Raw genomic sequence first — 27227 nt, 5'->3', positions numbered from 1 at the left:
TCTCATTGCCATCGATCCTTGCATAACGAAGAGCTGCCTTACACTAAGACAATATTCAGCGGGCCAAATAAAAACTGCCAACTGGACGCCACTTCTGCTCAGAAACAAACTGTACAGCCACCTTTCAATTGGGATCAAATATTCACCAAAGGCTTCCCTCACTTGGCCTCTGTGTAAACTGAGGCTCTCTCTTGTGCACTGGGGCCTCATGTATTGCTGGTGACGTCCAGATCCAGTGACTGTTAACTGTTTGTAACAGTGGATGGAGATATGTTGTCAGAGTAACTAAAATATCGTCAAACTCAGATAGAATTTCTGGTTGCAGCAGCAGCGCGAGCGGGAGCTCGGAGCAGGGGCCTGTCGGGAAGCCGGTGAGACACTGTTTTTTGAATCGTTAAAAAGCTTACCTCGTGAGCAGGAGCGGAGACGGGTCTGGTGAGTGAGTGAGGTAGTATATTTGTGAGGTTGCGTTACCCGAAACACTACCCGGGTACTGTCTCCCACCCATCCTCCTCCTCTGACCAAAATAAAAGGTTCTGGGTGCCTGATTGGGAAGGTAACAGGTTTATTTTTTATTCTTTATTTAATAAGCCTTGGGAATTTAGAATAATGGGAACGGAGGTCAGGGCAGTTGAATGTTCCTCCTGCAGAATGTGGGAGGTAAGGGTCACCACTAGTGTTGCTGCTGACTACATCTGCGGGAAGTGCACCCAACTCCAGCTCCTTGAAAACCGCGTTAGGGAACTGGAGCTGGAGCTGGATGAACTTTGGATCATTCGGGAGGCAGAGGGGGTTATTGAGAGGAGTTACAGGAAGGTAGTCACTCCTCAAGTACAGGAAAAAGGCAGATGGGTTACGGTCAGGGGACGGAAAGGGAACTGGCAGGCAGTGCAGGGATCCCCTGTGGCCATTCCCCTCGACAATAAGTATACCGTTTTGGATACTGTTGGGGGGGAACGACTTACCAGGGGAAAGCAGTGGGGCACAGGTCTCTGGCACAGAGTCTGTCCCTGCTGCTCAGAAGGGAAGGGGGAACAGGAGCAGAGCATTAGTCATTAGGGACTCCGTAGTTAGGGGGACAGATAGGAGGTTCTGTGGGGACGACAGAGACTCACGGTTGGTGTGTTGCCTCCCAGGTGCCAGGGTACATGATGTCTCTGATCGTGTTTTTGGGATCCTTAAGGGGGAGGGGGAGCAGCCCCAAGTCGTGGTCCACATTGGCACCAACGACATAGGTAGGAAGAGAGACGGGGATTTAAGGCAGAAATTCAGGGAGCTAGGATGGAAGCTGAGAGCTAAGACGAACAGAGTTGTTGTCTCTGGTTTGTTGCCCGTGCCATGTGCTAGTGAGGCGAGGAATAGGGAGAGAGAGGAGTTGAACACGTGGCTACAGGGATGGTGCAGGAGGGAGGGTTTTGGATTCTTGGATAATTGGGGCTCTTTCTGGGGTAGGTGGGACCTCTACAAGCAAGATGGTCTTCACCTGAACCAGAGGGGTACTGATACCCTGGGGGGAAATTTGCTAAGGCTGTTTGGGTGGGTTTAAACTAATTCAGCAGGGGGATGGGCACCAAAATTGTAGTTCAACTATAGAAAATGTTGAGAGTAGGGTAGTCCGAAATAAAGTTTCAGGGAAGCAAGATGGCACCGGCAAGCAAGAAGTTGGATTGAAGTGTGTCTACTTCAATGCCAGGAGTGTCCAAAATAAGGTGTGTGAACTTGCAGCATGGGTTAGTACCTGGGACTTTGATGTTGTGGCCATTTCGGAGACATGGATAAAGCAGGGACAGGAATCGTTGCAGGTTCTGGGATTTAGATGTTTCAGTAAGAACAGAGAAGATGGTAAAAGGGGTGGAGGTGTGGCATTGTTGGTCAAGGACAGTATTACAGTTGCAGAAAGGATGTTTGGGGACTCGTCAACTGAGGTAGTATGGGCTGAGGTTAGAAACAGGAAAGGAGAGGTCACCCTGTTGGGAGTTTTCTATAGGCCTCCGAATAGTTCCAGAGATGTAGAGGAAAGGATAGCAAAGATGATTCTCGATAGGAGTGAGAGAGACAGGGTAGTTGTCATGGGGGACTTCAACTTTCCAGATATTGACTTGGGAACACTATAGTTCGAGTACTATAGATGGGTCAGTTTTTGTCCAGAGTGTGCAGGAGGGCTTCCTGACACAGTATGTAGATAGGCCAACAAGGGGTGAAGCCACATTAGATTTGGTACTGGGTAATGAGCCCAGCCAGGTGTTAGATTTGGAAGTAGGTGAGCACTTCGGTGATAGCGATCACAATTCTGTTATGTTTACTTTAGTGATGGAAAGGGATAGGTGTATACCACTGGGCAAGAGTTATAGCTGGGGGAAAGGCAATTACGATGAGATTAGGCAAGATTTAGGAGCATAGAATGGGGAAGGAAACTGCAGGGGATGGGCACATTAGAAATGTGGAGCTTATTCAAGGAAAAGCCCCTGAGTGTCCTAGATAAGTATGTACCTGTCAGGCAGAGAGGAAGCTGTAGAGTGCGGGAACCGTAGTTTACAAAGGAGGTGGAATCTCTGGTCAAGAGGAAGAAGAAGGCTTATGTTAGGATGAGATGTGAAGGCTCAGTTAGGGCACTTGAGGGCTACAAGGTAGCCCGGAAAGACCTAAAGAGAGAGCTCAGAAGAGCCAGGAGGAGACATGAGAAGTTGTTGGCGGATAGGATCAGGGTAAACGCTAAGGCTTTCTATATGTATTTAAGGAATAAAAGAATGACAAAAGTAAGATTAGGCCCAATCAAGGATAGTAGTGGTAAGTTGTGTGTGGAGTCAGATGAGATAGGGGAAGTGCTAAATGAATATTTTTCAACAGTATTCACTCTAGAAAATGACCATGTTGTTGAGGAGAATACTGAGATATAGGCTACTAGTCTAGGTGGGATTGAGGTTCACAAGGAAGAGGTATTAGAAATCCTTCAGAAGGTGAAGATAGATAAGTCCCCTGGGCCGGATGGGATTTATCCTCGGATCCTCTGGGAAGCCAGGGAGGAGAATGCTGAGCCTATGGCATTGATCTTTAACTCGTCATTGTCTACAGGAATAGTGCCAGATGACTGGAGGATAGCAAATGTGGTTCCCCTGTTCAAGAAGGAGAGTAGAGACAACCCTGGTAATTATAGACCAGTGAGCCTTACCTCAGTTGTTGGTAAAGTGTTGGAAAAGGTTATAAGGGATAGGATTTATAATCATCTAGAAAAGAATAAATTGATTAGGGATAGTCAGCACGGTTTAGTGAAGGGAAGGTCATGCCTCACAAACCTTATTGAGCTCTTTGAGAAGGTGACCAAACAGGTAGATGAGAGTAAACCGCTTGATGTTGTGTATATGGATTTCAGCAAGGCATTTGATAAGGTTCCCCACAATAGGCTATTGTACAAAATGCGGAGGAATGGAGTTGTGGGAGATATAGCAGTTTGGATCGGAAATTGGCTTGCTGAAAGAAGACAGAGGGTGGTAGTTGATGGGAAATGTTCATCCTGGAGACCAGTTACTAGTGGTGTACCGCAAGGGTCGGTGTTGGGTCCACTGCTGTTTGTCATTTTTATAAATGACCTGGATGAGGGCGTAGAAGGATGGGTTAGTAAATTTGCAGACAACACTAAGGTCGGTGGAGTTGTGGATAGTGACGAAGGATGCTGTAGGTTGCAGAGAGACATAGATGAGCTGCAGAGCTGGGCTGAGAGGTGGCAAATGGAGTTTAATGCAGACAAGTGTGAGGTGATGCACTTTGGTAGGAGTAACCGGAAGGCAAAGTACAGGGCTAATGGTAAGATTCTTGGTAGTGTAGATGAGCAGAGAGATCTCGGTGTCCATGTACACAGATCCTTGAAAGTTGCCACCCAGGTTGACAGGGCTGTTAAGAAGCCATACAGTGTTTTAGCTTTTATTAATAGAGGGATCGGGTTCCGGAACCAAGAGGTTATGGTGAAGCTGTACAAAACTCTGGTGCGGCTGCACTTGGAGTATTGTGTACAGTTCTGGTCACCGCATTATAAGAAGGATGTGGAAGCTTTGGAAAGGGTGCAGAGGAGATTTACTAGGATGTTGCCTGGTATGGAGGGAAGGTCTTATGAGGAAAGGCTGAGGGACTTGAGGCTGTTTTCATTAGAGAGAAGAAGGTTGAGAGGTGACATAATTGAAACATATAAAATAATCAGAGGGTTAGATAGGGTGGATAGGGAGAGCCTTTTTCCTAGGATGGTGATGGCGAGCACAAGGGGGCATAGCTTTAAATGGAGGGGTGAAAGATATAGGACAGATGTCAGAGGTAGTTTCTTTACTCAGAGGGTAGTAAGGGAATGGAACGCTTTGCCTGCAACAGTAGTAGATTCGCCAACTTTAGGTACATTTAAGTCGTCATTGGATAAGCATATGGACGTACATGGAATAGTTTAGGTTAGATGGGCTTGAGATCGGTATGACAGGTTGGCACAACATCGAGGGCCGAAGGGCCTGTACTGTGCTGTAACGTTCTATGTTCTATATAGAATCTGCGCCTCAATCCAACAGAAATTGAACAGGGCACGTGTTTGCTTAACACAGCTACACTTCATTGTACAAAGTTCAATGTCACTGGGAGTGTCTTACATGTCCTGAAGTTATGAAAGGCACCACATAGATGCATTTTTTAAATTTGCACTCCTCTGACCATTTTCCAATCTTATGCAACTTTTTATGTTTTAAATAAAGCAGGGAGGAAACTGCAATGCTAAGAAAGGGAACTAAAATAGATAATACTATTAAATAAAATGCAGCACGTGGAAGAACAGGAACAAAAATAGAAGTTATTGGAAAAGCTCAGCAGGTCTGGCAGTATCTGTGAAGAAAATATCAGAGTTAATGTTTTGGGTCCAGTGACCCTTCCTCGGAACGCAGACCTGCTGAGCTTTTCTAGAAACTTCTGTTTTCGTTCCTGATTTACTGCATCTGCAATTCTTTTGGGTTTTACCTGGAAGAACAGGATTGAGAGACAGAATGCCCTGAGTTTGCTTTATGTTCCTTTGTTGAACAACATCGTTTAAACAGAGAAGATGGAAATTGTGTGCCTTTCTGGAATCCACATTCTCGGATAACAAAGTGTGGAGCTGGATGAACACAGCAGGCCAAGCAGCATCTCAGGAGCAAGTTCACAATAAACAGCTGCACCTCCCAGTCGCGAACCATTTCCACTCCCCCTCCCATTCCTCAGACGACATGGCCATCCTGGGCCTCCTGCAGTGCCACAATGATGCCACCTGAAGGTTGCAGGGACAGCAACTCATATTCCGCTTGGGAACCCTGCAGCCCAATGGTATCAATGTGGACTTCACAAGCTTTAAAATCTCCCCTTCCCCCACTGTATCCCAAAACCAGCCCAGCTTGTCCCCTCCCCCCACTGCATCCCAAAACCAGCCCAGCTCGTCCCCTCCTCCCACTGCATCCCAAAACCAGCCCAGCTCAGCCCCGCCTCCCTAACCTGTTCTCCCTCTCACCTATCCCTTCCTCCCACCTCAAGCCGCACCTCCATTTCCCAGCTACTAACCTCATCCCGCCTCCTTGACCTGTCCGTCCTCCCCGGACTGAACTAGCCCCTCCCTACCTCCCCACCAAAACTCTCCTCTCCATCTATCTTCTCCTCTATCCATCTTCAAACCACCTCCCCCTCTCTCCCTATTTATTCCAGAACCCTCTCCCCATCCCCCTATCTGATGAAGGGTCTAGGCCCGAAACGTCAGCTTTTGTGCTCCTAAGATGCTGCTTGGCCTGCTGTGTTCATCCAGTTCCACACTTTGTTATCTTGGATTCTCCAGCATCTGCAGTTCCCATTATCTCTGTCCACATTCTAAGAGGTGTGTGATCGCACTGGAGAGGGTGAAGAGGAGATTGATCGGCATGTTGGCTGGGCTGGAGAGTTTCAGTTATGGAGAGAGATTGGACAGACTGGGGTTGCTTTACTTAGATCAGAGGAGACTGAAAGGGACATTACTGAGATGTATAAAATGATGAGGGGCATGGACAGCATAGATAGGGAGAAACATTTCCTGTTAACAGATGGATCAATGACCAGGAGGCTAGAACAATTTTTTCACCCAGAGGTTGGTGGGAATCTGGAACTCACCGCCTGTAAGGGTAGTAGAGACTGAAACACTCAGAATATTGAAGAAGTGTTTAGATATGGAGTTGCAATGCTAAGGCAGATAAGGCAATGGGCCAAAAGTTCTAGAAAATGGGGTTAGTATAGTTTGATGGTTGTTTTTGACTGGCATAGACTTGATGGGCTAAAAGGTTTTTCCTGTAGACCTCAATGACATGATAGCTTGTTATTTTGGGGAGGAGTAATTTAGAAAGAGATCAGTTCTGGTCGAATTGAAGGTTGGGATGGGTTTAAGAGGCTGAATGGCCGCCTCCTGCTCAGGGCCATTGTTCAAGTCCATCTTTGATCAGGCTGTCAACATTCACCGTCCCCACTAACAGGAGGAAAGTGAACAATTCGGAAGAGTGCCAGTGACATGGAACTGTCGAACCACAGACATTTGCTGCACCTGGGAAAGGGAGGGAAAAAAATATGAAAAAAATTAGCCCAAAAAGCAGAATTTACTTAATACAAATGAGGTAAATTGTAACATCAACTGAACCCATTGGCTAAAAACTGCAAATTGCATGTTTAGCCAACTTGGAAGAGCACAATGTTTATGAGATTAAGGATAACACAGAGATAAATTAACTGAACACACCTAATTTGTGAATGTAAATGAGGTTAATTGGAATATAGACTTTTATCTGCAATATGAAGGATATGTTTGGTGAACAGTTAGGAGGAACCTATTAATGAATTATGCTAACCAGATTCTATTTGCATAAATAAATTAAGTTAGGTAAAAATGGGCTTGCACTGTCATTGGAAAATGTCCATAGTTCTAACAATGGGCTGTACTTATTGTGTTAACAGTACCTCAGTGGAAATGGGTTCAGTCCACTGCTGAAGTGAACCTTACCAACTGGATATGGCCTGGTTTCAATTGAGCTTGCTGATCTGAGATCAAGGTAGCAAGATGCTGTTAAACGTGAAAGGGTTCAGAAAAGATTTCTGAGGATGTTGCCAGGGTTGGAGGGTACAAGCCACAGGGAGAGCCTGAATAGGCTGGGGCTATTTTCCCTGGAGTGTCAGAGGCTGAGGGTTGACATCACAAAGGTTTATAAAACCATGAGGGACATGAATAGGGTGAATAGACAAGGTCTTTTCCCCAGGGCAGGGGAGTCTAAAACTAGAGGGGCACAGGTTTAGGGTGAGAGGGGAAAGATTTTAAAGGGACCTAAGAGGCAATGTTTTCACACAGAGGGTGGTGCACGCATGGAATGAGCTGCCAGAGGAAGTGGTGGAGGTTGGTACAATTACAACATTTAAAAGGCATCTGGATGGGTGTATGAATAGGAAGGGTTTAGAGGGATATGGGGCAAATATTTACAAATGGGACAAGATTAATTTAGGACATCTAGCCAGCATGGACAAGTTGGACCGAAGGATCTATTTCCATGCTGTTTATCTCCATGACTCTAACATGCATCTATATAGCAACTTTAACACAGTGAGTTATCCCAGACTGTTCACAGGAATAATCATCAAACAGTGTGTGTAATTTATCTTTATACTGAGACATCAAGACAAGCAACCAAAAACATGATCATGGATGGTAGGGTAATGGCAAATCACTGAGTTAGCAATTCAGAGACGCAGGTTAATGTACTGGAGATATAGGTTCAATTCATGGTAGTGAAATGTGAGGCTGGATGAACACAGCAGGCCAAGCAGCATCTCAGGAGCACAAAAGCTGACGTTTCGGGCCTAGACCCTTCATCAGAGAGGGGGATGGGGAGAGGGAACTGGAATAAATAGGGAGAGAGGGGGAGGCGGACCGAAGATGGTGAGAAAAGAAGATAGGTGGAGACAGTATAGGTGGGGAGGTAGGGAGGGGATAGGTCAGTCCAGGGTAGACGGACAGGTCAAGGAGGTGGGATGAGGTTAGTAGGTAGGAGATGGAGGTGCAGCTTGGGATGCAGTGGGTGGAGGGGAAGAGCTGGGCTGGTTGTGTGGTGCAGTGGGGGGAGGGAGAATCGTTTCTCCCTGCGAGTCCTGAAACAGACACTCGCAGCCATGCGCCGGCACCTCCACACACCGCGAAGATGACTTTCCATATTAAACAGAGGTTCACCTGCACATCTGCCAATGTGGTATACTGCATCCACTGTACCCGGTGTGGCTTCCTCTACAATGGGGAAACCAAGCGGAGGCTTGGGGACCGCTTTGCAGAACACCTCCGCTCGGTTTGCAACAAACAACTGCACCTCCCAGTCGCAAACCATTTCCACTCCCCCTCCCATTCTTTAGATGACACGCCCATCATGGGCCTCCTGTAGTGCCACAATGATGCCACCCGAAGGTTGCAGGAACAGCAACTCATATTCCGCTTGGGAACCCTGCAGCCCAATGGTATCAATGTGGACTTCACCAGCTTCAAAATCTCCCCTTCCCCCACCGCATCCCAAAACCACCCCAGTTCGTCCCCTCCCCCCACTGCACCACACAACCAGCCCAGCTCTTCCCCTCCACCCACTGCATCCCAAAACCAGTCCAACCTGTCTCTGCCTCCCTAGCCTGTTCTTCCTCTCACCCATCCCTTCCTCCGACCCCAAGCCACACCTCCATCTCCTACCTACTAACCTCATCCCACCTCCTTGACCTGTCCGTCTTCCCTGGACTGACCTATCCCCTCCCTACCTCCCCACCTATACTCTCCTCTCCACCTATCTTCTTTTCTCTCCATCTTCGGTCCGCCTCCCCCTCTGTCCCTATTTATTCCAGAACCCTCACCCCATCCCCCTCTCTGATGAAGGGTCTAGGCCCGAAACGTCAGCTTTTGCGCTCCTGAGATGCTGCTGGGCCTGCTGTGTTCATCCAGCCTCACATTTTATTATCTTGGATTCTCCAGCATCTGCAGTTCCCATTATCACATCATAGGTTCAATTCATGGTGGGGTTTAACTTTACCTAATAAAGTTTGGAATTGAAAGCTAGCCTCTGCGATGTGGTTGCAGCAAGATTCATCAATTGCAGTAAAAAGCTGTTTTATCTGGCGATGTCCTTTAGGTGAGAAATCTGCCATCCTTACCTGGTCTGGCCTACAGACCTGCAGCAATGTGGTTCACTCTTAACTGCCCTCTGAAATGGCCTAGCAAGCTAGTCAGCTCCGGGGGCAATTGGAAATGGATTAAAAATGCTGATGTTGCTGGCACTACCCATGTTAAACAAGTAGATAGATTATTAAGAGAAAAGAAACAGAAATTGCTGGAAAATCTCAGTAGGTCTGACAGCATTTGCGGAGAGAAATTAGAGTTAACATTCTGAGGAAGGGTCACTCAACCTAAAATGTTAACTCTGATTTCCCTCCACAGATGTTGCCAGACCTGCTGAGCTTTTCCAGCAATTTCTATTTGTGTTAACATTTCCGGCCCTTCTTCAGATAAATAATGCTTTAAGGACATCTGGCAAGAGAGAGGTGGAAATATTTTGGGATTAGGGCTCCACGCTGTAAGTATATCCATAATAGTGAAGTGATTAGAACTGAGGACGTTCAAGAGGCCAGAATTAGAGATATCTTGGAAGGTGTTGGAGGGATTTACAGAAACAGGGAAGTGTTAGGCCACAGGCAAATTTGAAAATGAGGATAAGAATTTTCAAATCAAGGTACTGCTAGACTGGAGAACAATGTGAATCGGATGGGTAAACAGGACCCATAGTGCACTAAGGCACAGGCAATAGGGTTTTCAGTCAGGTCAAGTTTGCAGAGGGTGGTAAAGGGAGGCTGACCAGGAGAGTATTGGGGTTATCGGTTAACTTCAGGAGCCCAGAGCAGCAAAGGAGAAGGAGAGGGGAGGGGAAGGTACATCTGGTGACAGCCCTGCTTGGAAAATGCTTCAACACTTCATACTTGATGCATGAAAAGCAGTCTTTTGGACAAGTTAGGGGACAGTCATCAGTGTAGGTTCTTGCATGTCAGAAAGGATAAAAGGGTGGGTTACAAAGAAGGCTGTAATTGCCAGAGTATTAAGAAGTAACATGAGTGAGAAACGTAAATCAAGGTGAAATTTGTAAATGAAATAGATAAAAGATTTCTTCATCTCTCACACATTAAATGCACGCCACCTCTTTAGCTTCATATCTCTGATAGTGTTTTAAATACTCACTTGTATGTTGCTTGCTTCATTTGGATTCTTTAATTAAATGTTTGGGTGCAATGCAGCAAGCAGAGTGTAAGTCTTACCGAGTTACAGATAGCTAATGCTCTCTCACCAACTTGCCATTGAGTGAAACGTGGCCGTTGCTTGTTGTTTCTCAGAACAGTTATACTGTTTCTCCACAGTCTGACTACAGCATAAAGACTATTACCATTTGACAGGATGCTCTGTCTGAAAGGAAAATGCTACAGGCACAGACTTAAAATCTGTTTAAGTGCATAGACATTGGGTTTGACAAGGACTTTGCTAAATTAGAGAGACCTATCAGGTTCCTTTACAAATAAAACTAGTGCACTTTTTACTGATCCATTTTTAAAACTAATGTCAACTGCTTCTGTTGGTAATTACAGTTTGAAAGTAGATTAACCCTTAACCCTCAGCATCTTGAATGCAGACTGCAAAGACAATGAAAGGGTTGTTGGAAAAATAAGGTATCTGACAAGAATGAGTTAAAATCTGGTTCATGTGCCCTAAAGTCAGTGATTAATCCACAGGCTGGTGCTTAATTATCCTTCGGGCTAGAGATCTTTCTTCCACGAATGACAAAATCGGGGACATTATGCCGAGGCTGCAATAAATAAGGAGCTTAAAACACAACTTGGAAATGCGCAGTATTTTCAGTGACCACAGAGGACAAAACCTGGGGGTGACCGTGTTGTCAAAACATAACCAATGCTTTCTGCGAAGCCCAGTAAAAATGAATGAGTTTGCAAACTCCGGCTCTAAGCCTGTGTCAACTCCATTCGAATTGACCTTAAACTGCACTCCCTACCCTACAATATCCCACCAATTCTGTTCAACACTGAAAAAAATGGAGCTGATCGAAGGTGCTCGTGCAGCGAGAGTGAGGGGAGGAAGCAAAATAAATTGGTGGGAGGGAGGTTTGAAAGTATGTTCTCTTGTGAGGACTGTCCCCTCCACCTGAAATTTTGCAACTTTTTCAGTGAACAGCTCGATGAAGGAAATCGGTCTTGGGTTACATTCTAAACATTTAGAGGATGTTTTCAGGCAGGTGTGAGGCAATTGTTTGAAGTTACCGTACAACAAGTGGGAAACCTAAGCAGGAGCTGAAACCTAGGGAGGGCAAAAGAGATTCCTCTCAAAATAACCCCGGCGACGCTGCTGTAGAAAGGTCAGGAACAAGTTCCTTTTAGGTGATATTCAAGCCTTTAATAGCTGCCAGCCAGTTCCACAATGATAATTTTCTTGGTCGTGTGGAAAAAAAACAGACTACTTATAGTCTACCTGTCCAGGGCAGTCTGGTAGGAGCAGTAACCTAATCATGCTTGTTTAGAAGGAGGCTGTTGGCGGCGGGGGGGTGGATTTGTGAGCACGCAGCAAAGTGCCTGTGGCGTGCCCGGCCAGCACTGCATTAATTACTACAAGATTCAGGGCAGGATTCAAGTTGCGCATTAGGCCCTTGCTGAGATCACTAATTATAATATCAGTTTTCCCCAAATTAGCCAGACTGAATGGCTATGGTGGCAGGGGTGACTTAAAGTTTAGCTCGAAGGAGGCAGAGTTTCTTTTATAACAAGGCTCCTGTTCTGATCTCCTTGCCATGAGTTCGCCCTGAAAACCCAAGCATTGCCACAAGCAGTGGGAACCGTCTTCAATCACCATTAAAAACATTTCGATTGTATCATGCACAACCTCAGCTCTGACACTTAAATGAGAACGTTCTGCAGTGGAAACTAGTGACTGCCGAGCCAGAATGAATTACTGCTCTCTCCCAAATAAATAGTTCTCACTGGAAAGGCCTGGTCAATTAGACTGACATATTCCCCTGCATTCTTCCAGTGACTTCAGTCTGCTATTCGCTTTGTAAAATGCTGTTTCTCTTGACTTTCATTCACATTTTCGGCCTTTTCGGAACTTTGATAAGTAGGAGGTAGAATGCAGAGAAAGTAACACTTACATTGTTTCAGCAACGACTTTTGTGAACAAATGTCCACATTCCAAGAGGGAACTGGTGGGGGGAGCGGGGATTATGTTTAACATGATGGAAGATGTGCAGTGTTCAGGCTGTGGGCTGTGAATTCGCATCCTTGGGGTACGACTTCTTTCAAAGACAAAAGAATTGCTCTCGGTGTAACATCTCACCCCCGAGAACATTTTCTTGTGAGTTTGAAGTATGTTTCAGAATCTAATACAAAATTCTGTTGTCATTGCTTATTATTGTTTGCCTAACAAATCACAAAGTTTCTGGAAAGACTGCTGCAGGTATAAATTTTTTAACTCACTCATGGGACATGGCCGGCTGGGCCCAGCATTTATTGCCCATCCGCAGTTGCCCTGTGAGAAGGTGGTGGCAAACTGCCTTCTTCAACAGAAACAAAGTTGCTGGAAAAGCTCAGCAGGTCTGGCAACATCTATGAAGGAGAAATCACAGGGCTAACGTTTTGGGCCTGGTGACCCTTCCTCAGAGCTGCCTTCCTGAACCACTGCAGTCCATCTGCTGTAGGTTTACCCACAATCTTGTTAGGAAGAGAATTCCGGGATTTTGACTCAGCGACATTGAAATAAGAGAGATATATTTCCGTGATGCACAGATGCCAATGTTGGACTGGGGTGGACAAAGTCAGCTGATGAAGGAGAAGTGCTCCAAAACCTGTGGTTGTAAATAAACCTGTTGGACTGTATCCTGGTGTCTAATGACTTCTGACTTTGATATATTTCCAAGTCAGGATGGTGAACGGCTTGGAGGGGAACTTGCAGAGGATGGGGTTCCCATGTATCTGCTGCCGTTTGTCCTTCTAGAAGAAAATGGTTGCAGGTTTGCAAGATGCTGCCTGAGGATCTTTGGTGAACTTCTGCAGAGCATCTTGTAGACCTTACACTCTACTGCTGCAGAGTGTTGGTGGTGGAGGGAGTGGGATGCTTGTGGATGTGGTGCCAATCAAGCAGCTGCTTTGTCCTGGATGGTGTTGAGCTTCTTGAGTGTTGTTGGAGCTGCCCCCATCCAGGCAAGTGGGGAGTATTCTATCCCACTCCTGACTTGTGCCTTGTGGATGGTGGACAAGCAGGTGGGAAGTTGGGAGGTGAGATACTTCCCACAGTATTCCTAGCCCTCTCTTGCAGTCATTATATTTATATGGCAAGTCCAGTTGAGTTTCTGGTCAATGGTAACCCCCAGGATGTTGATTGTGGGGGAGTCAGTGATGGTAACACCATTGAATGTCAAGGGGTGGTGGTTAGATTGTCTCTTACTGGCCATGGGCATTGCCTGACATTTGTGTGACATGAATACCACTTGCCCACATGTCAGCCCAAACCTGGATATTGTCTGGATCTTGTTGCAGTTGAGTGCTTCAGTGTCTGAGGTGTCACGAATAATGCTGAACATTGTACAATCATCAGCGAACATCCCCATCTCTGACTTTACAAAGGAGGGAAAGTCATTGATGAAGCAGCTGAAGATGGTTGGGCCGAGGACACTACCCTGAGAAACTCCTGCAGAGATGTCCTGGAGCTGAGATGATTGGCCTCGAACAAAAAAATCTTTATTTTTGACAGTTTTGACTCTAACCAGCAATGTGATTTCCCTGATTCCCCTCGATTCAAGTCTTTCTAGGGCTCCCTGATTCCAAACTCAGTCAAATGTGACTGTGAACAGCTATCACTCTCACGTCACCTCTGGGATTCAGTGTCTTCTTCAAAAGATTCTACAATGTCCATTACGTCTTCATTTGCCCTGTTTTGATTCGAAGCTACGGAATGTTCACACAATGCACACTCTCTACTTGGCTCTTAAAATGTGTTGCATCGTTAAAATGTCTTATTTTCCCTACTTTATTGATAGAAACAGGAATTTCTGAAGTTATGAAATAGGTACACCTCTCGATTTTTAACGTTCACAATAACTGGTATATCAGAGAGAAAAAAATGAAAACTTCAAGATAATCTTTAATAATAAACAAAAATAGATAATTAAAAATATTTTCAGAAAGTATTTCTATTGCTGCTTAGTATGTGATTTCCATTGCCACTGAAAGAATATTTTGATGATTTAAATGATCAAAACATGTTGCAAATTGTTTGAAATATGGAACAACTAAAATGGTGCCCTTTGCCACTTGGTGAATTAAGTAAATTCTTGACTGTAATTTGGACTGGAAATTACAAACAAAATAAACTTGGAAAAGGTCAACATTATATCTCCAGGCTATACCTGTGAAGTCTGTACAGGATTGGCCAGAAACATTCCTTTTGAAACAAGTGTGAGATGAGCAGGAACTCTGTTCAAATAGCAACGTTTATTTCTGTTTCGGCATTTTGGAAATTTTTTTCAAAGCAACAGATGTGCAGCAGGTTTAAGAAGGAGAGTCGTTGGAGGGGATCTTCTCTCTTGTGGGTCCTGTCTGGTGGGTGTCTTCCCTGGTCTGTAATTGAGGTGGACCGTGTGATCCAGTTACTGGGGAGTTCCCAAACATTGAAATTAACTCTTTTCTAAATTTGGGAAAGGTTTCTGCTCCACTGCCAGAAAGTCTTCAACTAAGATATGCCATCTGTAGACATTTGTGACAACTGCAATGAAAAATCTGTAGGACATATTTATCAGGCATGTATATATTTTATACACATTATTTTAGACTCAAGAAATGAAATGGATTTTTAAGTGAAAAGACGGAATCCTCTAAAATCAAGTCAGTGTGGGTTTCCACTTTTTGCTGAGAATAACTGAAGGTTTATGAACGTGTTGGGACTTGAGTCTGTGACGATTATACCTACCACCAGAATGCTATGTTTCTGACAATGTTTCCCAACTTAACTTCGCAACTCCGGTCCTAAAGGGAGACATCGGATACTTTCCAGAAAACAGTTCTGGGAAAGCCAAACCACTCACTGCTCAAGCCTGTGCAATCAAAGCACGAGGTGTGGAAAAATAAAGCTTGCAGAAATTATTTCCAGTTAGCAAGATTCGCTTCCATTACTCTCAAATACTTGCACATTCGTGATTATGGAATTTGTTGGTTGAGGTGGCGGCCAGGTGGGTGGGGGTTGGTTGTATGAATGTGCTTCCAAGGTGTTAAACCATGTTGCTTTAACAGGTGACATCTGCAGCTCATGCAGAAACAGCAGCACCTTCCCAGCTCTCCCTTCATCTTTGTTGAAGTTGCGTCTGCTCAGTTCTTCCCAGGTTTCTGATACAGTAACTTAACCTTGGCTTGGTAACTGCAGATCTCCTAGATAGCCACATGATACCTCTCTGACAGACACTGAAAGCACTCCATATTTTATTCATTTCCACCTCAACCAACAAATTCCATATTCATTTCTAATCAAATGTTCTCATGCATATAAAATATGGATTTTTTTTCTGTTTAAATAGGGAAACCTTAGAGGCTTGTAATTGACATCGTTCATTTGTCTGATATCTTTTCCATGACAGTCGAGTCCTTTGCTTTAGATAAATCACCCTATGCCTTGTTTGAACCAGACTAATCAGCATATAAAACTGATTGTCTGATAAATCTTTACATTTTTTTTGCAGTTGACTCACGAAATCTTCACATGGCTTATTGAGTACTTATGGTTCAAGGCTTGGAAAAATTGTGTTGTTCCTTCCCTTCTGTTGAATCAGAGATTAACGATCCTCAAATAAAACAAAGGACTGTGGATGCTGGAGATCTGAAACAAAATAAAGGCGCTGGAGAAACTCAGCAGGTCTGGCAGCCACTGTGAAGGGAAAGACAGAGTTAGCATTGAGACCAGTGACCCTTCTTCCATCTTGGTCTTGCATACACCCAACGGTTTGAGAATCCATGGCTCTCTGACACAACCTCAGAATATCTCATAAGACTTTTCAGCCAATTAAGTCCCTTTTTTGAAAGGTATTTATTGTTGTAATGTAGGATGCAGCATATTTCGGTGACGGCCTATTGATATTACTGCTGGACTGTCAGTCAAGAGGCCTAAGTAATAGCGAGTTTTGAGAAGATTTGTAGCTCAGGTTGAGGTTCTGGATGTGAGTTTGCTCGCTGAGCTGGAAGGTTAGTTTTCAGACGTTTCGTCACCATTCTAGGTAACATCATCAGTGAGCCTCCGACGAAGCGCTGGTATTATGTCTGTGACATTTTCTATTAGAAAGCGGGACATAACACCAGCGCTTCGTCGGAGGCTCACTGATGATGTTACCTAGAATGGTGACGAAACGTCTGAAAACTTACCTTCCAGCTCAGCGAGCAAACTCACATCCAGGCCTAAGTAATCTCCTGTTTACCTGGGTTTGAATACTGCCAGGGCAAATAGTGGAATTTGAATTTATGACAAAAATCTGGAATTAGAAGTCTAACGTTGACTATGAATCCATTGCTGATTGTCGGAAAAACCCATCTGGTTAAACTAATGTCCTTTCGGGGAGGAAATTATATTTCTAACCTGGTCGGGCCTACATGTGACTCCAGACCAATAGCAATGTCACTGACTCTTAACTGCCCTCTGGGCAATAAATACTGGCCCAGCCAGAGATGCCTTCATCCTGCAAATGAAGAAACGTTTGCATACAACAAACTTCCGCAAACAGTAGTCTGTCCATGACCAGTTGATTTGTTTCTTGTCCGAAAAGAAGGGTCATACTAGACTTGAAATGTGAACTTTGTTTCTCTCTGCTGCCAGACTTGCTGAGTTTCTCCAGCACTTTCCTGTTCTTGTTTTAAAAGATGCTTAGTCAGTTTTCAAATGCAGAATTTAGAAATACATGTAACTAAACTACACGCACCCCTTCCGCTTCCTCTCCACAAAAGGTTTCTGAACTTGCTGAGCTCACCTTAGGATACCTATCTTACAGTGTGACAGGTGTACAATGCGTGTGAACACACAATACATTCATATTCCCATTCTGTTGTACTCTGCATTTCACTGCAACATATTTTAACAGCTCTTAAATCAACACATGCCTCATTAGTTCTTACACATTTTTCTTGTGACACCTGCCAGTTAATAATCAAAGATGTCTTTTTGTGAAAGGACACTTTACAAATTAAGCAATGCTTTCTAAAACACTTACGGGAACAAACTTTCTGGTTCCACAGGCAAGGCAGGATTCCTAGGCAGAGCTGGTACGTTGACAATCTGACCACAGACTCAAATGCATGTCAGTCAGTCTTTTGACTCAAACTGTCACAGAAGCTTTTTACTAATAAATGAAGGAGCTAATTGCCCATGTATATTTTCACTTAAAAAAATGGAAAAAAAATTGAATTGATTTCATTTTCCATCGTGAAATGTCAAGAGTGAAGCCACAGTATTGCATTTATCAGAAACATGTGAAACCAGAAATTGCTGGGAAAACTCAGCAGCGTCTGTGAAAAAAATTAATGTTTTGAGTCCCATGACCCTTCTTCAGCATGCTTTTTGTGTGTTTTAGATTCCCAGCATCTGCAGTTCTTTGTTCTATTTTACTGTACTTATCAGCACTGACCTTTCTCAACTTGATCTGACGTCAGGAGAAATTTAAAAAAAACTTTGGTGAACATAAATAGTACACTTCAAGAATTTTCTAATGTAACAGTCATTTTTAAGGCAATATGAAGGTTTACTGTATCCGGTGTCATTAGATGGCTTTTCCTCTAACTGTTGAGAACACACAGAAGGGTGAGGGGTTCATGTGATGCAGTGCTAGTGTCCCTACCTCTGAGCCAGGTAGGCTTGGGTTCCAGAGATGACTTGCTGAACAGGTTGATTGGAAGATGTGGGGAGGTGGGAAGAACATGAAGAGCTGTAGAAAACGCTGGGATGCTGGTTGGTAAAATAATAGACAGTTGCACCAGTTAAATGCTGGAGGACTTTCTTCATTTTGCCTTTTTTAAATGATTATCCATCAGCCAAAGTAGTAAGTTAATTTTGAAAAATGAATGACCCGGCAATGTCTTTTAGGTTTTGGAGAGGGTCCATGTCATTTTCTGGAATATGATCCGCTCACAGGAGTCAAAATTTACAAGGGTATGGTACTGCAAAAGTAAACTACTCCATGGATCCAGATTCTGAACCAGTTTTCACACCCAAAAACAGAAATTGCTGGAGGAACTCAGCAGGTCTGGCAACATCTGCAGAGAGTCAATGTTTTAGGTCCACTGGCTCCTCCTCAGAACTTGTTTTCACAGTTAACAGAATATTAACAAACTGTGTTTAACAGAGAGGGTTCTTTGAATGACAAAAATCACCCAAGGGCTGAAGTGAACAATGTTAATTACTTTGAAATGGGGATTCTACTGACGAATTTTGCAATCATGTAACTGTTGGCATTCATCTGAGAAAGATTAATATTTGCATTCCAGTGAATACTCACCTTCGCAAACAATTTTGGGGATTTTTTGGGGGAACTTCTAAGCCTTTTCATGAGAAACCAACTGTATCCATCCCATATCTTTGATTTTCTTTCTGGGCACAAAGCTTTTATCTTCTTTTTTAAAATAAAAGTTACCACAATGCTTTTTGCATCCGATGGAAGCATTGGGAAGTGTAAGCAGCTATTGAGAAGGATTCGCAGCTCACTAGTATTCCTGTCAGATTTTGTTTTATTTCAAGGGATGTGTTTTTAAAAGCCAGTATGAGATCTCTGCCAGATAAATTCAAACTTAAAATTCCCACCAGTAGCCACAAGGAGAGTGGGGAGCAGGTGATCAAAAGCTTAGCTATAGAGGTAGGTTATGAGAATATCTGAAAGAAAGAAAGAGAGGATAGAGAGAGGGGAGAGAGAAAGCGGGGAGAGGGATGAAAGAGGGGGCAGAGAGGAGAGACAGAGGGAGCAGGGAGGGAGTGACAGAGGAAGACGTAGGGTGGGGGGAGAGAGAGAGAGAAGAAAGAGTGAGGAGAGACAGGAGAGAGAGAAGGTGGAGAAAGGGAGGAGAGAGAGGGAAGAGAGTGTACAATGTTTCCAGAAGGGAAACTTTGCAGCCAGCCCCCAGGCAGTTAAAAGCTCAGGCACCAATGGCTAGAAAAATTAAAATCAAAGATACACAATAAACCAGAGTTTGAGGAGCAGGGACATCTTGGAAGATATCCAGGAGGTTATTGGACAGGGCTTCAAACGGTTGGGTTTCGGGGTTCCAAGTGAGGCAGTGAACAAAAATGGTTGGGTGATGAGACCTGAGGCAGCGATGGTGTTTGTGGAGTTACAGGCTCCAGCAGCTGTGCTCCCTGTTACACAGGCCCACACTCTCTCAGCTCTCACTGAAGGCTCACTGCTTCAATACAGGGTCACAGTGGGGAAACATTGAAGAAGTGATGTTGTAAACGCTGCAGGAGATTCCAGAGATGGTGGGAGCTGACGCTGTGGAGGGGTTTGAAAACACTGATGGCATTTTTAAAACTGAAGTACTGCTTCAGGCAATGTCAGCGTAGCTCAGAAGGCGTGGGGTTAATGGTTGAAGGCATTTTGATGTGAGTTAGGATATGACCAACAGAGCTTTGGATGAGTTTAAAAGTATAGTTACAGCTGGTACAAAACTTTTACTGCACAGGTGAAGTGCTGTCAGTTATTATGCAGAGTTATGTGGGGGCTGTGAAACTAGGAGCGGAAAGATAGTGAGAGTTCTGTATATCCTTCTGCTCGGTATGGGAAGCCTAGAAAATAAACATACTTTCCATTAACTATTTTTCCTTTCTTTCCATTTAAAATTGTGAAACAACTTCACAACCCGATGGGAACAAAGTGTATCATAACACAGAGAGGCAAGGCTTTGTCTGAACCACAGAGCAATGAAAATGGAGAATTCTGAGCTCACCTTTATGTTTCAATGTGCTGTCACAGATATCTCACGGCCTTCAAAGAGTTGCAATTGACTTTTCCCTTTCACGTGCCTCCTAAGAGAGCAATCCTAAAGCCATAATACAGAGCTCTCCACACTCATCATTCATTTTCCCTGCAGCATACCGAGCTGTATTTTGACATTTTGGACAATGCATGAGATAGCAGCTTTTTAACTGATGTCTATTAACTGATGGTGACACACTGCAGCTGTAAAATTATTTTTTTTCAGAACCAAAGGCTTTTCTCCAATAAAAACCATGACTAGGTCTTGTAAAAATAAGACTATTTGTTGTCAGGCTTGAGCAGAGGTTTTGATTTTTCTCAAAGAAAGCTGTCTGTTCAATTTTTCAAGTTATGTATACAACTTTTAAATATGCTTTACCATAAGACCATAGCATGTCGGAACAAGAGTAGGCCATTCAGCCCATTGAGTCTGCTCTGCCATTCAATGAAATCATGGCTGATCTGATCATCCTCAGTTCTACTTTCCTGCTTATTTTTTAATGAGCCTTGATTCCCTTACTGACTGAAATTCTGTTGATTGCAGCCTTGAATATACTTAATGACCCAATTTCAACAGCTGTCTGATGTAGACAATTCTACGGATTTACTACTCTCCAAGAGAAGAAATTCCTCCTCATCTGTCTTAAATGGGTGACCTCTTATTTTGTGATTATGCGCCTCTGGTCTTTGACTTTCCCAACAAGGAGAAACGACCTCCCAGTATCTACCAAGTCCAAGCCCCTAAGAATCTTAGGTTTTGTACAATGGGAAAAAGCAAATGATAAAGATATGAATATTTTTCATAACTCAGGACATCCGAAAGCACTTTACAGTTAATGAGATACTGTAACTTCAGTTGTAATGTAAGAAACACGGCAGCCAATTTGCACACAGTAAGATCCCACAAACAGTGGGATGTGACATTGAGCAGTTGTCCTGTTTTGCAATGTTGCCTGAGAGATCAATATTGGATCCATAGAGGTGGGGATACTCCTATTGAGGGATAACCCCCTCCACCTGCTTATGTACCTGGGAAAGCAACGATGGTCTTAACTGAACATTCCACTCAAAAGACTGTATCCCCCGCACTACTGCACAACCCCAGTTCCGTATGTCCAGATTTTTGTGTTCAAAAGTTTCTAAAGTAGGACTTGAACCCACAACCTTACAATTGCAACAGACACAAATGATACCCTCTGAGCCAAAGCTGACTCAAGCAAGTCAGTCAAGCATTAAAAGTGTAGAAAAATAGGCTTGAGGTCAGATTTCAGAACAGGCTCGTATAAACACGATCTGTTTTGGAACACACCTCATCTCCAGTGGAATGAAACCTGGCTAGTTCAATAATGAATCAGCAGTCATAATTAAAATTCACCGCATGGTCTATTGGACAGAGAAGTATGCATTACTTGAAATTGCGACTGAGCTGCTTAAAGGATGCTAATGGTTAGGAGAATGGTAGGAATCCCTACATTAGTACATAGTTGGCATTGTATCTCATGTAGTTAATGCATTGTCTAGGCATTGGAAAGTCATAGAATCATGGAGTGATACTGATCAGAAGGAGGCCATTCAGCCCACTATGTCTGTTTGGGCACATAAGAAGCTTTAGTTAGTGATGTTCACATGGAGCCACATTGTTAATACAGCCAGGAGTGGAAGATAAATTGTTATCGATGTGTAAGAGGGTGGTCTGACTGTGTGAAATGGCTTGTTGAACTGAAAGTTAGGAAAGATACAAAACTAGCTCCTGATTCATTAATGCCTCATGTTAATCTTTGTTATAAAGGCTCTTTATACCATTTTATAAAGGACAAGATTGGAATCTCTTGCTGGAAAAACAAGTTTTACAATGAAAGGACAGGAAGGAATGCAGAGTGGTTTCATATTTTGAAGATTTACACCATTATTGTCAAACTTTAACCAGCATTCTTCAAAAGGGTGTTTTTAGTTCTTTCATGGGATGTGTCTGTCTGGCAAGGTCAGTACTTGATGGCTAAATTTGCTAACGACACAAAAATAGTTTGGAAAGTATATTGTGAAGAGGATTTAAAGACACTACAAATAGATATGGATAGGGTACGCAAGTGGGCAAAGATCTGGCAAACTGAGCCTAATGTGAGAAAAGTGAAATTGCCCATTTTAGCAGGAAGAATACTTGAAAAAAGTTATATCATCCAAACAGTGAGAGATTGCAGAGCTCTGAGATGCAGAGTGGTCTGGGAGTCTTGATGCATGAATAGCAGAAGGTTAGAATGCAGATCAAGCAAGTAATTAGGAAAGCTCACCAAATCTTTGTTTTAATATGAGAAGAAATAAATACAAGAGCAGGGAGGTTATACTTCAGTTATACAGGGTTCTGGTGAGACCATATAGTCATTCAGCACAGAAACGGATCCATCAGTACAATCAGTCCATGCCAGCCAGCTTTCCCAAACAAATCTAGTCCCATTTGGCTTCTTTGGCCCATATCCCTCTCACCCATCCGATCCATGTACCTGCCCAAATGTCTTTTAAATGTTGTAACTGCACCTGCATCTGCCACTTCTCTGGCAATTCATTCCACCTATGAATCACCGTCTGTGTGAAAAGGTTGACCCTCAGGCTCCTTTTAAACCTTTTCCCTCTCACCTCAAACCTGTGCCCTCTAGTTTTGAATTCCCCTACCCTGGGGAAAAGACCTTTTGCTATTCACCTTATCTATGCCCCTCATGATTTTATAAACCTATATAAAGTCACCCCTCAACTTCCTGCGCTCCAGGAAAAAAAGTCTCTGCCTTTCGTTATAACACAATCCCTCCAGTCCCGGTTAACATCCTTATAAATCTTTTCTGCACCCTTTCCAATTTAATAATATCCTTCCTATCTAGAGGACTGTCTGCGACACCGGTCACTTTGTTTAAGAAGTGTCTAAGTGAAACTAGAAGCAGTTCAGAGACGGTTAACTGGACTAACACCTGGAATGAGCATGGTTTCTTAGAAGGAAAGAGCAAACAGGATAGGGTTATGCCCACTGGAATTTAGAAAAGTATGAGAGTTCAGAATCAACTGCTTTTTTGTGAGGTCTAGAGGCACATGTAGGCCAGACTGGGTAAGGACAGCAGATTTCCTTCTCTAAAGGGCTTTAATGATGCTAGTTTCACAGTCACCATCACTGAGACAAGCTGTTTCAATTTTAATTGAATTTAAATTCCATTAGGTCCCCACTGTGAGATTTAAAACCATGTTTCCTGGTCTCTAGTTACCAATTCAGTGAAATTACCACAACATAACTGACTTAATTAAATTATTTGATTGGATTTGATTTATTATTGTCACATGTACCTAAGTACAGTGAAACGTTTTGTTTTACATTCAATACAAGCAGATCATAACATACAAAGATCATAATGGAACAGAATAGAGCAAGGAATCCAAGGTATCAGAGATACTGCATCTCCCAGGCGCAAACCATTTCCACTCCCCCTCCCATTCTCTTGATGACATGTCCATCATGGGCCTCCTGCAGTGCCACAATGATGCCACCCAAAGGTTGCAGGAACAGCAACTCATATTCCGCTTGGGAACCCTGCAGCCTAATGGTATCAATGTGGACTTCACCAGTTTCAAAATCTCCCCTTCCCCAACTGCATCCCCAAACCAGCCCAGTTCGTCCCCTCCCCCCACTGCACCACACAGCCAGCCCAGCTCTTCCCCTCCACCCACTGCATCCCAAAACCAGTCCAACCTGTCTCTGCCTCCCTAACCTGTTCTTCCTCTCACCCACCCCTTCCTCCCACCCCAAGCCGCACCCCCATCTACCTACTAACCTCATCCCACCTCCTTGACCTGTCCGTCTTCCCTGGACTGACCTATCCCCTCCCTACCTCCCCACCTATACTCTTTCCACCTATCTTCTTTACTCTCCATCTTCGGTCTGCCTCCCCCTCTCTCCCTATTTATTCCAGAACCCTCACCTCATCCCCCTCTCTGATGAAGGGTCTAGGCCCGAAACGTCAGCTTTTGTGCTCCTGAGATGCTGCTTGGCCTGCTGTGTTCATCCAGCCTCACATTTTGTTGTCAAGGAATCTAAGGTTACAGCTGCAGAAAACGTGCTCAAAAAACAAAATCAACATCAGATTTGAAATTGAGAGATCCATCCAGAAGTCTAACGACAGCGGGGAAGAAGCTGTTCTTGAACCCGTTGTTATGAGTATTTAAGCTTTTGTATCTTCTTTCAGGCTGAATTACTTATTGCGATCAACACCCATTTAAAAGCATCATGCTGACACCTTGGATATTAATCCAGCAATGGGGGAAGGGCCCTACCATGCATAAAACAAGACAAGCAAACCCATGTAGGTGGGGCTCCTGGGGACAGGAACACCAGGCCCATCAGGATCTGGCATCAGGAGGTGAGGTGCTATCCACTACATCAGCTGCTAACACCCCATCCCCCACTCTAGACGCTTAAATCAGTGAGGCTTCCAGAAACAGAGCAATGCAAGACTCCTAACACCACAGCAGCCTGAAGTTGACACCCGTACTACCTCTGTGAAATATGCTCCACTATTCCTCCAGAGCAGTAGCATCTTATAAAGTAGACATTAGCTACAACATTTTGCATCAGGCTGCAAAATCTAAATAAAATGCCATTTTTCAAAAGGTCACTTGTTATTTCTGAGTGATCATTTCAACAAATTCTTCATGGAGCGAAAAGAAATCAGGGAAGATAAGAAAATAAACAAAGCAGCAATCAACAGCAAGTCTAAGGTATCTCTTGGGATCTGGTACTTGGCATGAGGTTGAGATGTGTGATAAGGATTTCACCAGTAGTTAGTGTGGGATCCAAGAGTGACACAGAGGCGCCAGAAGGTGAGGAGAGATTTCTCAGTGTTGTGAGAATGCCAAGCTGTCCCTCAACATACTTGTTTACCAAAAATGCGTTTGCAGCACAGCAGGGCAATGACACCACTGTATAACACTGAAGAACAAGACGGAATAATGAGCTCTTCAAATATCGCAAATACACCCTGCCAGTTTTAGCACTACATTGAAAACATGGTTGCACTTTTCAAGCCCACAGTTAATGACATTCCTGTTTATAATTGAGTGTAAGCAATTATGTCAGGAAGTTTGCTGTTGGTGTGTACTTGTTAATTTCCTACCAGGCTTCAACTGACATATCTCTTTGTCTCTATAACCATTTTGTGGGGAAAAAATACATTGCTGATAAGTTAGCAGAACCTTACACCTGTTAATGCACCCACTGTACTCTACAAAACTGGTGTGCACAGGTGCCCAACTATAGGCAGAGGGTTGAGACTGTGGACTGACACTATGCAGCAGTGAATTGTGCTGGCTTTCACTGGGCCAGAGCACGGGCAGGTAGGGCATACCTTTTCCAAAGACCTTCAGCACCAGGAACACTCCTGGAGATAAGGCCGGATCACCATCAAAAATAAGGAACAGCCATTCTGAAGGGAAAACATAACGGAGCTCTGGAACAGACATCACTCATCACAAGCAGACAGGAGCTAATATCAATGTAATGAAAGAATTTCTTTATGACAGAATCAAATGATTTTCTATTTGGACATGTTCCTATCTACTAGTGCAATCTTCCAATTTTGGCAGGATGTTAGACTCAGCCTTTATATCTGATACAATCAGCAAAGAAAACAGATTTTCACTGATTCAATTGTATCAATTGGAGCAAGCGAGTCCAAGTGACATAGCTTGATCATTTTGGGTTTGCAGCAGATCACAAAGGGTTAATGGTTCAGTGGGTGTAGTGGATGCCAACTCAAAGCTCCAAGTTAACACACAGGCTCACTGCAGTCTGCAGGAGGCAGTAACTTGAAGGAGCATTTAAACCACCTGGATCTCCTTGTCCTGAGAGCAGTGTGTGCGTGTGATACCAGCTCACTGTCATAGGAGTTAGGATGTGCTGAGTATTGGCAATCTTCGACAAAGAACTGTAGAAACTAGGAGCAGGAGTAGGCCATTCAGACCTTCCACCCTGCTCCTCGGTTCAGAAGGATCATGGCTTATCCTCTCTCTCAATGCTATATTCCCTTTTTCTTTCTCCCCTTATCCTGTGATGTCTTTAAAATCTAAAAGACACTATGTTTTTCCTTCAGTGACTTGGCCTCTACAGCCTTCTGTGATAGAGAGCTCCACAAGTTCACTACCCTCTGAGTGAAGAAATATTTCCTCATCTCAGTCCTAAATGGTTTACCCTGTACCCTGAGACCGTGTCCCCGGTCCTCAATTCCCCAACCAGGGCAGAGAAACATCCTGTCTGCATGTAGTCCGTCCAGCTTTGTTAGAATTTTATGCATTTCAATCAGTTTCCCTCTGTCCTTCTTCTAAACTCTAATGAATACAGGCCCAGTTGAACTGATGTCTCCTGCTGTTACCAGTATCAGCCAATTGCATCTCCACTGCATGCCCTCGAAAGCAAAAATAAATTAGGCAGGGAGGCCAAAACTGCACACAACACTCCAGATGTGGTCTCACCAAAGCTCTGTTTTCCTGCAGGAAGACATTCCTACTTCTGAACTCAGTTTCTTTTGATGTGTTCATAGCACATGAGTAACACTGACTAGGCCAGCACTTATTGCCCATTGAGCAATTAAGAGTTAACGATGCTGCTGTGAGTCTGGAGTCACATGTAGGCCAGACCAGGTAAAGACGGGAGCGTTTCCTTCCCCTTTCCTTAAGGGCATTAGTAAACCCAGTGGGATTTTCCCCCTGACAATGGCTCCATGGTCATTATTAGCTTCACAAATCCAGATTTTTAAGCAAATTCAAACTTCAGCATCTATCATGGACAGGATTCTGAACCCAGAACACTGTGTGGGTCACTGGATTAATAGTCTGGTGATAATACCACGAGGCCAACATTTCCACCACTGCAAATCTACTTAGAATGAAGGCCAATAGATCATTTGCCTTCCTGCTGAATTAATTCTACTGTCTTAATTTTACTTACAGAGCTGTTTGGATAAGGGATCTCACATAAACTTTACATTTGATGGCATCGGTACCAAACCGGACTGGGAAGTAAGAACAGAAAATCTACTGGAGGAAATCAACATAAGCAGCATTGAAGCCCAGGTAAGCAGCGAGCACCAGCATAACATTGTTAGTACAGGCACCGTGTGTAGGGAGGAAGATACC

At 43.9% G+C, this 27227-nt stretch overlaps 1 long non-coding RNA gene across 1 annotated transcript in view; it reads left to right on the top strand.

Moving 5' to 3' along the window:
• Positions 1-234: 234 nt before the first annotated feature.
• Positions 235-27227, top strand: part of LOC132210029 (uncharacterized) — a 71287-nt gene continuing 44294 nt past the window's right edge. Inside the window, exons 1-2 of the long non-coding RNA XR_009446193.1 lie at positions 235-371; positions 27042-27164. This is a non-coding gene — a long non-coding RNA (uncharacterized LOC132210029). The remainder of the gene's footprint in view (positions 372-27041; positions 27165-27227) is intronic.

This window comes from Stegostoma tigrinum, chromosome 9 (genome assembly GCF_030684315.1).
Source record: "Stegostoma tigrinum isolate sSteTig4 chromosome 9, sSteTig4.hap1, whole genome shotgun sequence".
Classification (NCBI taxonomy): domain Eukaryota; kingdom Metazoa; phylum Chordata; class Chondrichthyes; order Orectolobiformes; family Stegostomatidae; genus Stegostoma; species Stegostoma tigrinum.
The sequence above is the reverse complement of the archived record's forward strand: the minus strand, read 5'-3'. Positions and strand labels throughout refer to the sequence as shown.